Here is a 12,679-nt window from a genome sequence, read left to right on the forward strand (position 1 = left end):
ACTGGCGAGGCTAGATCAACCTAAAGGGTGATCGCATAGTGTGAGGGGGGACTCTCCACCTTATGTGAGTACACTAAGGTCATTAGCGGGAAGAAGACGGTGTGGAACCATTGTCCCTGCTCTGGACAGACAGGCGATGGGGGATGAATGCGAATTTGGGATCTCGCAATTCCCATTGTTAGAGAAAGGAGGGGTCAGACCACAGTATATACCGTGGCCCCAGATGGATAAGGATAATATAAGGTGTAAACTCCTGAGTTTAACGTTGGGAGCCAGAAAATGGATCTATGAATTAGAAGAAATGACAGGAGGAAATACGCTAGCTATAGGGGACATTAAGGGTCTTCTACCAGCTATACTTGGGCAGAGAGCTGATGATATTTGTGCAAGAGCCGGATACGCAGGCGTCACTGTTCAGAATACTGCTCATGACGGAGCACCGTTTAGTAATTGTAGAGCAGCAGTCTGGAAAGCGCTTCGAGTACAGTATCCAGACACGTTGAATATGGGAGCTATAATGGCACGTAAGATGCAGGAAGGAGAGGATCCGTTGATTTACATTCAGAATTTCCAAGAGCAATGGAGCTTGGAAACACGCAAGCCGTGGGGGAAATCTATACCTGTAGTCTATCATATATTATGTCAAGGGCTGCCAGAAAAAGTGCTGAGACAGCTCAAGAAATTGGTGGGTATGGAGGCAAAACCTTGGCCAGAAATACAGTTGACAATAGCGCATCATTGCCGTCTGTTGCAAGAGAAAAGCCAAAAGAAAGAAGAAGGCAGGAAGCTTGATGAGGCTAAGTTGGTGAAGAAAAAGCTATCAAAGTATGCTATAGAAGGGGCAATGTTAACTAGTGGAGAAGGGCAGGGAACACAGCGAACAATGGGTATGCCACAGGTGACTAACCAATGGCAGTCTGATCAAGGAGGGAATGGATTTGCACCACGAGGTAGAGGAAACACCCGCGGAAGGGGAGGTTTTCAAAACAATCAAGGGAACTTCCAGAGTAACCAAGGTCGGTTTCAGCCTATACAGAACGATAATCGAGGCATGCAGGGAGAACAATTTAGAAGGCTTCCTCCTGTATGTTGGACATGTGGATTGACAAGCCATATAGCGCGAACATGTGAATAGGCAGTTCTCAAGTGGGGGGACCGCTTATCTACCTGCATACAGCACACAAAATAGGGATGGGTTTGCCCAAGATCAATCAGTGTATCAAGCACAAGCAACGCAAATACAACAGGCTTTGCAACCACAGCAAGCACCATTGAGTGCGCCCCAAGGGCAGTCACAGCATGCCCCCATGCAGATACAGCAGAGTGCAAACACAGGACAATTACTGACTCCTAGGATAGGGGGTATCACCATGCAGGTAGGTAATCCTTTCACGGGCACAGGGATAAGCATGTACCCGCAATAGGAGTGCTCACTGGGTGACTTGCTGTGTTCAGTACTATCAGTAATGCCAAATCCTCAAGAGGAACCAATGGTTGACGTCACGATAGGAGGCAAATCCTTTTTACTAGACACAGGTGCAACTCGCTCATGTATACGGAAGGGAACATTTTTACTCTCAGGTAATGCCATGAATGCTCAAGGTTTCACATGAGCTACTAGTAGAGGTCCTTTTACTGAAGAATTACCAGTCTCTATAGGAGAATGTGGTATGCCTGTGCCATTATTGTATTCAAGGCAGACACCAGTTAATATACTGGGTCAGGATTTAATGACGACGTTGAATATGATGAATTCTTTCTCTGATGAAGGCATTGTGTGTTCAATACCAGGAATACATTATTTAAATGTTAGTGAATTCATTATGGCATTTACGGGGCAAATAGCCATACAAGGAGTACCGTTAGAACCAGAGGTGTTTCATTATGGGGTACGTATTTTGTTAACATGGCTGCCTGGTTTAGTAGGTAAGACTATGAGGATACCTGATGAGTTTCTCTTTAGACCAGAGATTCCAATGGACAAAAAGGGGGGACATATTCTTTCCTTAGAGCTGCAAGCAGCTGTAGTATGAGGGGTTTTGGCTATGATCATAGGATTTGATGACAATAGCAGATCATGGAGCACAGTAATTGCTATCGAAGAAGATTACAGATTAACTGACATCACAGATGAAGACATGTTTAAAGATGACCCATCTGATGATGAAGTGGTGTTCGAAATGAGCATTACATATTGGGGTAGATCAGAAAAACCCAAGATTCCGCAAAGAATGATGATATTGAGACAGCATCCTGCATTTTTCGATGAGGACATGGCAAAAGTGCCAGTTTCTTTATGGACTACAGGCCCCTATGACGTAGGCCTATTAAAGGGGGTTGGAGAAGTTAAGATTAAACTGTAGCCAGGAGCAATTTTACCTTGAGCATGACAGTATCCTATGTCTAAGACGATACCCACCATAATGGATCAAGGCATTTTAGTGACGTCAGAGTCACCATGCAATACGGTTGTGTATCCTGTGAAGAAATCGAAGGGGGGGTTGTGGCGTTTAATTCAGGACAGGCGCCCTATTAACCAGATTGTAGACGCTGAGTTTCCTCAAGTTCATAACACAGCGACAATCTTATGTAGTATCCCTGTTGAGGCGCGCTATTTAACTGTGATTGACTTGAAAAATGCGTTTTTCTAAATCCCATTGCATAAAGATTCTCAAAGTCTGATGTCATTCACGTTCAGACAGACTAAGTTAAAAAGCACACGATTACCCCAGGGCTACTGTGAGTCTCCATCGGTTTTCAATAGAGTCCTGCAGATGGACTTAAGCAATATTGATTTTACAAATGTTGTGTTGCAACACGTGGATGATATTTTGGTCTGCAGCACATCAGAAGAAGAGTGCAGACGCGACTCAATTCAGCTTGTCGAAAGAGAAAGTGTATCGTGCCTCCTAATGTAATAAATATATTAATATTGGCCTACGCCAAGCTGCTCGAAAGTCGCTTGCGAAAGAAATCCGTGTTGCAATGTCCTGACCTTAAATCCATGTAAGCCGCCATTTTAGGGCAAACCGCCATTTTAGGCTTCGCTTTGTAAAAGTCACTCTGTGAGTTAAAATGGTGGACGATGTCATTCCAGAATACAACATGGCCATCTTGACCTCTGTACATAGCTAATGTGTAACTTGCCTGCAGGCCACTTGTTGAAGTCGTGAACTGAGACCTTGTCCTTCATTGACCTATGTGTAGAAGGATTACACGTGCAATTAAACTAATCCACGAGCATATGTTGAGACAATGTATACTAATACTGAACGAAGAACATTTGTTTAACTACATTGTATTAATGTTTGAGAAGGCCTGCATGGAAAATCTTAGAATACACAGTTATTGCATAGGCTTGTTGATACATGTATTAAAGGCAAACCAGTTATTTGCGGTTGTATTGAGACTTGGCACGAACCCTAGATCGGTGATGTATTAAAAGGAATATTAACCCGAAGTGGGGCTGGACATCGTGCCCACCAAATGTTTAAAAAGCGAATGCATTCTAATGTACAACGTCTCTCACTGAACACACTGAACCACGCTGGAGTTTGTTGTGTTGTACTGAGGGCCGATAACTATCTGATTTTGCTCTCTTTTTGTAACTGGATTCAGTATAAAATAAAGTACTTTATATGTTCCTTTGTAACCCGTGTTCAGTGTATTTCCTTTTGGGGTACTCAGCCTCGATATTTTGATTCTGTTTTCACAAGCTAATGATTATTTTAGCCGAGAAGGGATATAAGGTGGATAAAGAAAATGTGCAGTATTGCCAAGAAGAGGTGTTATACATAGGACAGTTCATTTTGCATGAAGGAAAGAAAGTTACACCTGAAAGGGCTGAGGCAATTTTGAAAACAGCAAAACCGCATACAATAAAGCACATGCAGCAATGTTTGAGACTATGCAATTATGTTAGGGCATGGGTATTTGATTATAGTTCATACACAAGGCCATTGTTGCAAGCCCTGAAAAAGTCTCAAGCAAGTCAGTAAAAGATTTATGGACTGAGGAAATGGAGAAAGGGTTTGATGAGTTGGAAAAAGCAATTTGCACAGCTCCAGTTTTAGGGATTTTGAATTATTCTGAGGAATTCTTTTTATTCTTGCACACGAATGGAACAGTTATGATGGCAATACTCATGCAGAGAACTACGTTGGGGTGCAAGCCTTTAGCATACTACAGTGGGATTTTAGACCCAGTATTGAGGGGTCACTTACCCTGCAAACAATCTTTGGCAGCCGCCACATTTGCTATTGAGAAGTCTGCCAGCATAATGGGGTGTTCTATGACAATGTTTGTTGAGGATGCATTATTTGCAGTTTTGGAAAAACCTAAGGGTACGCTGACATTGCAAGAGCGCCTGCTTATGAGGTGGTCATATCGAATCCAGTGATTAAAATAGTCAGATGTAGCAGAACCGCTGGCAGACGACGAGCAGGCACATGATTGCTCCAACTATAAGGAGTTCTATGATGAGATTCCAAGGGTGAAAGAAAATGCTCTGGCAGCTGTGGAGATTCTCTTTATTGATGGTTCTTTGAAAATTGATCAAACTGATGGACAAAGATATTCAGGTGCCGCTGTGGTAAGGCACATGGCTAATGGGGAATTTGAAGTATTGATAAGTGCCCGACTACCATCTCACTTTTCAGCACGGGCTACAGAATTAGTTTCGCTGATTGTCGTGCTCGAGAAAAATGCAGACCAGGAAGTAACCATGTACAGTGACTCTGTCTATGTTACATCAACAGTGCACGCAGGGCTAGCACGTTGGAAAAGGAGGGGCTACCTCCGAGTGGACGGCACTCCAGTGCAACATGCTGCCCTATTGGACAGACTTATTAAAGTACTACAGATCCCAATAGCCATCATGATCGTTAAGTGCACAGTGCACACTAAGAGAGCAGACTTTATTTCACACAGAAACCAAGCCACAGACGATGAAGCAAAACAATTTTAATATTCAAAGACTATTACGGGCTTTGATATGCCTGATGTGAAAGAAAGAATGGTGGTGATGATGATTATAAATGAAGGTTTTAATAACTTGTCAAAGACACAACTAATGGAAGTTCAAGGTGAAGCACCACAGGATTAGAAAGATCTGTGGCCACAGAGGGGGTGTTCTTTATCCCCTTCTGAGGCATTGTGGTAACAGGAAAGCACTGGTAAACTGGTGATGCCTGTAGCCTTATAAAGGTTGACATTGGAACAGCTACACTACCCTGCGCATGTCACTAGGGAAAGCCTTGCAGCAACTATGGCGGAGGAATGGTTTGTACCAAATGTGTCAGAACACATTGCATTTTATGTAGTAAATTGCATCATATGTCAAAAATGTACTGCTGCGCACATGTTGCGAACAGTCAGAGGTGTTATCCCTTGACCAAATGGTCCTTTTCAGCATTTGCATATTGATTATGTTGATATGCTGCAGGTCTGTCATGGTTAAAGATATATGATAGTGGTAGTGTGCCCTTTTTCAAGGTGGGTCGAAACTGGCCCATGCACACATCCAGATGCCACTTGTGCTGCGAAGATCCTAGTTTGAGAAGTATTTCCTAGATGGGGAATATGAGAGGTATTAAGATCAGATAATGGCCCCATTTTTTGAATGAAGTGTTCGAGCAGATTAGCTTGTTGCTCAGTTTAAAGCATACGTTTTCTTCGGCTTATCTGCTGCAAGCCAACGGGATATGTGAGAGACTCAACTGGCTGCTTAAAGAAAGAATAGCTAAACTTAAGTTGATGCCCAGACAACAGCAGAATTGTTAGGAGATGAGCTAAGTGCCTACTTAACATGTATGACTACAAGTATCTCTGTCATTTCAGAACAAGTCAAGCAAACGGGGTGTTGGTCTCAGAACACAGATGAAGACCATACAGCAACCAGATCAAATGAACTTCTATTGCCAAAACTCTTTCCTGGAGATCAGGTATGGATCTGTAATTTCATACGCAAATGGCATCAACCCAGGTTTAATGGCTCTTTCGGCTACTAAACAAGGAGTGAAAGGAAAAGCTATTGTTCTTGAACCACAGGAGTTTGCTGACATTGGACTGAGACCCATTGAAGTCTTGAAAATAAATGCCAGATCTAGAGTACATCTTTGACAATTGGAAGATGGAGCAGTTCCCCGATTCCTTTCTCACTGAGTTTCTCTTTCGCGGTGTCCATGGTGGAACCGAATGGCAATGCTCATCAGATCATTCTTATGGTTTTCTTTTTTATTCTTCGTGCGTATCCTAATCTGGTTCCGAGAACTACTAATGTTTACGTATTTTTGCAAGATCCTAAAAATTGTCCAGTCGTAAGGAGATTACTCGCAGCCATAATAGAGCAAATCCTCCAACTACCTGAGTACTATATGGAAGGCACAAATGCCTCTGTCTGATGAAGATGCTCAGAGACTAGTTGTAATGGTCTTTTATTTCTTGATTGAAGAATGCCTGCATCTTGTTGGATGACAACCTGACAATCGTACATTTCTGAGAGATCCTTGGAATCAATTGCCAATCAATCAATTGCTACGTGATATATTTGAGCAAGTTTGTCTATTATTTGAAACAACACAGTGAGCATCCTGATGGGTTTATCGAGTGAGGACATCCATAATCTGTCAGTTTTGGTATTTTATTATCTATTGGAATTACATCCTCATTTGGTTTGGCGAAAGGACAATTCTTTTGTATTCATCAGGAACCATATCAAACGCCTTGCCATCAGCCAGTTGCTTGTGGAGCCCTTGGAGCAGATCCAGCTATTGCCAGAAAGTTTATGAGATTGCCCGATTAAAGTTTGGTTTTCCTTCCTTAAAAGTAAAAATAGAAAATAGGTAACATTGATAGCAAAAATAATATGGCAAACAACTAGAGGCCGCCACGACGTGCAAGAGGATATTGTTGTATCCGTTGGACTTATTGGTACATCATTTACACATGCATTATGTTCATTATCATTCTACTTTCTCTCACAGTACGAACTGTCCATTATGTAGATCAAAATAAGGCAGTAGTTCCTCTGTATCTTCCTATGCAGCAGGAGGTTACAGAAGTGGCAAGTGTAAGACCACTGAGATCTTATGTGATCGTTACTACTTCAGTGGTGCATATGAAAGCACCTACTCCTGTGACAGATAAATCTGGGCTTCCTTCTGAGGGAGGTCGGCCTTGCAAGTTTTTCAGGATATTTGGTTACCCTCGTATTATGCCAAAAGAAACACACATTTTGTGACTAACCCTACACCAGTAGCACATGTAATGACACTGATTGCACTGACAAATGTCTCTATGATTCCCCCAATGAGAAGGAACTATGCAGACATAGTTCATGAGATGATTATAGCAGTTCATGAGGTGAGTAGAAGACCTAAGAGAAGTACAAGGGAAGATGAACATGACTTGAATGAGGGTGTCCCTTCCTTGGTCTAAAACGCTGCCTTTCTTCCTTCTGGGCACAGCTCACTCTGGACAGCTGCAGGTTCCTGGCCTTTCCCTCAAGCCAGCTTGTTGCCAGTGTTGCAGGGTGAAATGAAAGGTACACAGGAGACATCCACTGGCCTACTCTCCCACAGGCTGCTTCACTCCAACTGACCTTCATGGAGCTTACAGGGGCACTCACACCACAACATTCCATAGGCATAACATTTCATCAGGCGTTCTATCAGGCAAGCGTTCATGAAGGACCAAAGCAGGGTACACAAGACACAACAGAACTTTTTTTTGTTTTTGTTTTAAATTTAATTTGATGAAACTGATGAACTTATTTTCCAGAAGCACATGAAAAACTGCGTATTAATGTATTTAATCCAAACAGATTAAACATTGATTCTATGGGTCAGCAAATGGAAGACCTCTTACTTTAGATTAAGTAGGAGTCCAGGTATGAAAGGGGATGACAGTGCTCAGCCATGTATTATAAGTAATAAAATATCCCCAACCGTACATAAAAAGGATATTGAAAGTCACCTGAGAGTTCATTGACCTGATAAAGGAGCTAGGCCTTCAGTTCATTGACCTTGTAAAGGAGCTGGCCTTCAGCCCCAATGCTCTATTTGGTCGCAGAACTCCACAGTAACCTGCAATATTCTTATAATGTACGGTAAGCGGTACTTTATCACATATATAATGTTGTTGTAAATAATGCATGTTTGCAAATGCTCTGCTTCTTGTAATATTTAATGCTATGATTAAATGCAGTGATGTGCAGGTCTCTGATATGTTGTCCCTGCTCTCTTGTCCCTCATTACTACAATGGGGATGAGTTGAAAAGTTGACCCCACAAATTTCACCAATTGCATGGACATAATCAACACAATTCCAGCTGCTTGATCAAACCGAGTGCAGCACCTTTACGCTTAAATGGGTTTAGGCATCATTACACACCCCTCACATCAGGGTTTACCTGGTTTGACTGAGAACCAAAAGAGTCCCTGGAAATCATTTTCAAAGTGGTCCCATGTTACACATTTTGAGCAAGCACAACCCCTTTCTCGTAAGAAAATCTGGAAATCAAATAGGAAACTACACTATATAGGCCCTAATGCTGAGGCCGACTGGAAAATCTCCAGAGTCCCATTTAGGCCACCACACCCCTGCCTCGCATAACCAGGATAATCTACTGATTCGCCTCTTACACAGGACATGCCAACCGCACACCTAGAATCCACAGTCGATACGTAGCTAATGAACTGGGCCTTTAGACTCTATGACTGTGGAGTACTTGCTCGCTAAAGCTTGCTCACACGGGATGAGCATATACCAATGAGATGAGAGTGCGAACTGGCAGGAAAGAGACTGTACAGCCACAGAGAAATTTAAGAGAACACCATAATGGTGGAAAATGGGCTGCTGTATGCCTGGAAATAATAAAGGCACGGTTTGAAAAGGAGTACTTAGACCAGCAAAGCCATGCCCAAAAGGGACAGATTGTTTAATCCATGACTGCAACCTGCAGCAGAGCATGGGATACAATCAATTATGATGGATGCCAACATTAGGAGGGAAAAAAAGGTAATGGGCATGGACTATGAGAGTTGAATATGGAACAGGGCTGATATTAGTGACATATTATATAGGGCAGACTGCAGCTGCCGATAGTTGCCTAACATAAGCGGGATTGCACTGTTTGAAGAAGGGATTAGAATAGAATGACCTAAGAGGTGTGATTAGAAATCTTCCCAAAGCTCATTAAGCCAGGGGGCCATGGGAGGTCTGTGAAGTTTCTGGCAGGGCAATCTACAAGGCCCTTCCTGCTGATGAACATAGATGGGGGTTCGCCCTGCATGCTGCCTCAGCTGTGCTCGGGCGCTGCTCCCTTCCTGGTGGTGCCACACAACAGTGCACACACCAGAGCCCCTGTGCAGTGGAAGCTGTGCTGCGGGCCGTGGACCTGCGGTCTGCCGTGCTTTGAGGTTTGGGAGAGGCTGGGTGCCTGCAGTGAGTGCATGAAGGGTGGTCATTTGCTGGACGGCAGTGGTGCTGAATGGGGAGCCCTCCATGGTGTGGATCAAGCAGCTACACTCTGGCCGTGCTGATGTACATGAGCAGAGCGGCGCGCGCCGGCTGGAGGTGCATAGGAGCAGTGATGGTGGTGATGTCCACCCCAGCACTGGGCTGGAGCACCAGGTAGTCTGCCATCTGCACGCTGGGGGATCTTGCAGGCATGGTAGGCCTTGCTTCAAGCTGCGATGAGTGTGTGTTTGGGAACCCAAATCTCCTCTGCTCCTCCCGTCCTCTTCCTAGCCACAGAGTTGTCCTGATGCCCCCGTGGGGGCTCACAACTGGGCAGCCTGCGGTCACAGCAGTGTTGAGAGCTGTTGTTCGTTTGGCGCTGCTGATCTCAGTTTGCTTGCACCGCCTCCTGCCAACCTGCAGCGGTATGTCCGGATCCAGTGCTAAGAAGCAGAACCTGGATGTGTCCACAAAAGATGCACACAACACAAAAAAGATCCCACAGATGCCTGTATACTCTCCCCCTGATGGAGCTTCAGCAGAGCAGCAGTCGCTGAGGCTCCATACCATCATGCTGGAGGTGAAAGGCACCTTACAATCAATGGATCAGAAAATGGACACTCTAGCCAGCAAATTGGAAGGCTCACATCACAAAATAGAACAGCTTTGTGGGTGCATGACGAAGGCGGAGTCCCACATCAGGAGTGCAGAAGATTCACTGGACAATCTGGAAGTGGTGTGACTAGAGAAAGAGATGAAAGCTGAGAAGAATAATGGGCCTCATTACAAGTCTGGTGGTATATTGATTGGAAACCTAGCGGGATACCACCAGATGGAATTGCCGTTCCCACCACTTGGTCTGTTGGAATTACCGGCAGATTACAAGTGGCGGGAAGGGTGGGAATTCCATGGAGTCCCATAGGGTGAATGGCAGTATTTCCGGCACCGGTAATACCAGTGCCGGGAATATCAGCTATTTTTTGCCAGTAATTGGTGTGACTTACCTCCAGCTCTGGGCTGGAGGTAAATCAGGCATGCCACTGGAAAACCTGTAGTTTGTCAGTGTAGAAATGTGCCAGTAAACAGAATTACTGGCGTGTTAATTCTGTTCTGGCATACTTGTAATGAAACCCATTTCACTTGGAACCCAGGTCGCATCGTAACAATATTCGTATAGTGGGTCTGCCTGAGTCAGCTGGAGAAATATCACTCTCTGGGTTCCATGCCGGCGCCGGGGTGTCCGCAGCTCACTGTCATTGCCCGGATAATTAAATTCAGGGACAGAAACTTGATCCTGAAGGCAGCTCATGAAAATGGCGAGCTAAGATTATTTGAAAATGCCAGCATATCGATATACCCTGACTACAGTACTGCAGTGCAGGCTACGAGGTGGACCTTCCTGGATGTCATGCAGAGACTAAGGGCTAAGAACTTAAAGAATCAAAGCTGAAGATCCTGCATGGCAGCAGGTCACATTTCTTCACATAACCGGTGGAGGTCTTGTGCTTTGTTGACTCTCTGTAAAACTACAGGAACTCTTCTAGTTCTTAAGCTATCTGAGTATGTTGTATTGCGCAGCAGGCATAGGCAGAGGCAATGTCCTTTTTACATAGCAATTTAAGCAAGAAATTGGCTCAGGATTGGCTGCCTGGGTGGGCCACCAATGTAACGTGCTCCCCCAACACCATGGCAATGTTTGCAAAATGTTGTCTGGTTGTATGATCAGTATATGTGATGCTAATTCAACATGTTGATAATTGTACTGGAGGTTTGGAACATTCCAGTGAGGGTGGGGTGGGGAGGCATTAGATTAGTTGGGGGATGCTTGTTAAGAATGGTGTAACTTATGCTGAGCACTGCACATTTCGGGTAAATGAGCTGACAGCACGCAAATGCCGAAGGGAGTGGCACTTCCGCATCCTTTTGAGACCCATGGGCAAAATAATGAAGTCTCCCCTTGTTGGTCCAAATAAGGCTGACATTTCACTCTTAACATGAAATGTTCACAGGCTGACTACTCCCATTAAACAGCATAAAATAATAGCGTATTTAAAGAGGCGCTAGAGTACTATAATAATGCTGCAAGACAGAGACCCACCTTACACAAGCAGGGTACACTGGGTTCTGGCGATCTAGGTTACACAATTGAAGTGGCACTCATCATAAACTAGCTACTCCTGAGGTGTCTTAACCACTGTCCACAGGTCCGTAGACTTTCAGGAGCACAAGGCAATAACGGACCCTGAGGGGAGGTTTGTTGGTCTGGCAGGATCCATCTCTGGCCACCAAGTATTACCAGTGAACCTTTACGTGCCTAAGATGGATGATCCTGGTTTTATCTGACGCCATCACCATAATGTTGCAGGGGTTTCTAGTGTGCATGGCAGGTGATCTCAACACAGCTGCAGACCTGCACATAGATAGGTCTTTCGACAGGGTTAGGCCACTGGGCACTTCAGCTAGGTCGCTCTTAGGGTTATGTGACAGACATGAACTTTAGGATATATGGAGGGATCCTCATGGATTGCATATACTACTCCTGATGTGTGCTTTGTCTGGCATAGCGTTCCATGTACCGTGGCAATGTGGAATTCCGCAGTACCATTGAGTCATGGGTTGAGCCTGGGAAACATGCGCAGCAATGTGTTATCAGTTGCGTGGCATCACATACCATCTGTACATTCAGTGAGTGGTACTGTTTCCTATTGCGGAACACCATCTCAATTGCATGTGGTACTGTCAGCTCAATGTAGGTGCAGTCGACTGCACCTATGCAATTTGGCATGCCTGCTATGGCATGGAAGGCCAACTTGGTGGCAATGACCTCGGGGAGGGTACGGGGTAGGGCTATCTGTTCCAACACATGGCGCAACAGGGCATCCAGTACCTGTACCAGGATTTTGGAGACACAGGGTTGTGATAGGCCGTGCAGCTCACCAACTGTGTGTTGATAGGTGCCGGTGCCAAGGAAATGCAGAACAGACACAAGCTTCAGGAGGGGGGGGGTGGCGGTGGGGGTGTCTATGTGGCTGCTGATGTCCTCTATCATGGCGGTGATGTACAGGATTGTTGGAAGGTCCAGCCGGTATAGTGTGTGGATCTGTCCCGGGGTAAGGCTCCAGGGTGAGGCCCTGATGCGTCGTATTGCAGGCTGCCTGCGGGGTGGTGCCAGCTGGACAATGGGGTTTGCCATAGGTACAGGGTTAGCTGGTTGCCGCCT

The sequence above is a fragment of the Ambystoma mexicanum genome, chromosome 1q (genome assembly GCF_040938575.1).
Source record: "Ambystoma mexicanum isolate Mex_15411 chromosome 1q, UKY_AmexF1_1, whole genome shotgun sequence".
In the NCBI taxonomy this organism is placed as follows: domain Eukaryota; kingdom Metazoa; phylum Chordata; class Amphibia; order Caudata; family Ambystomatidae; genus Ambystoma; species Ambystoma mexicanum.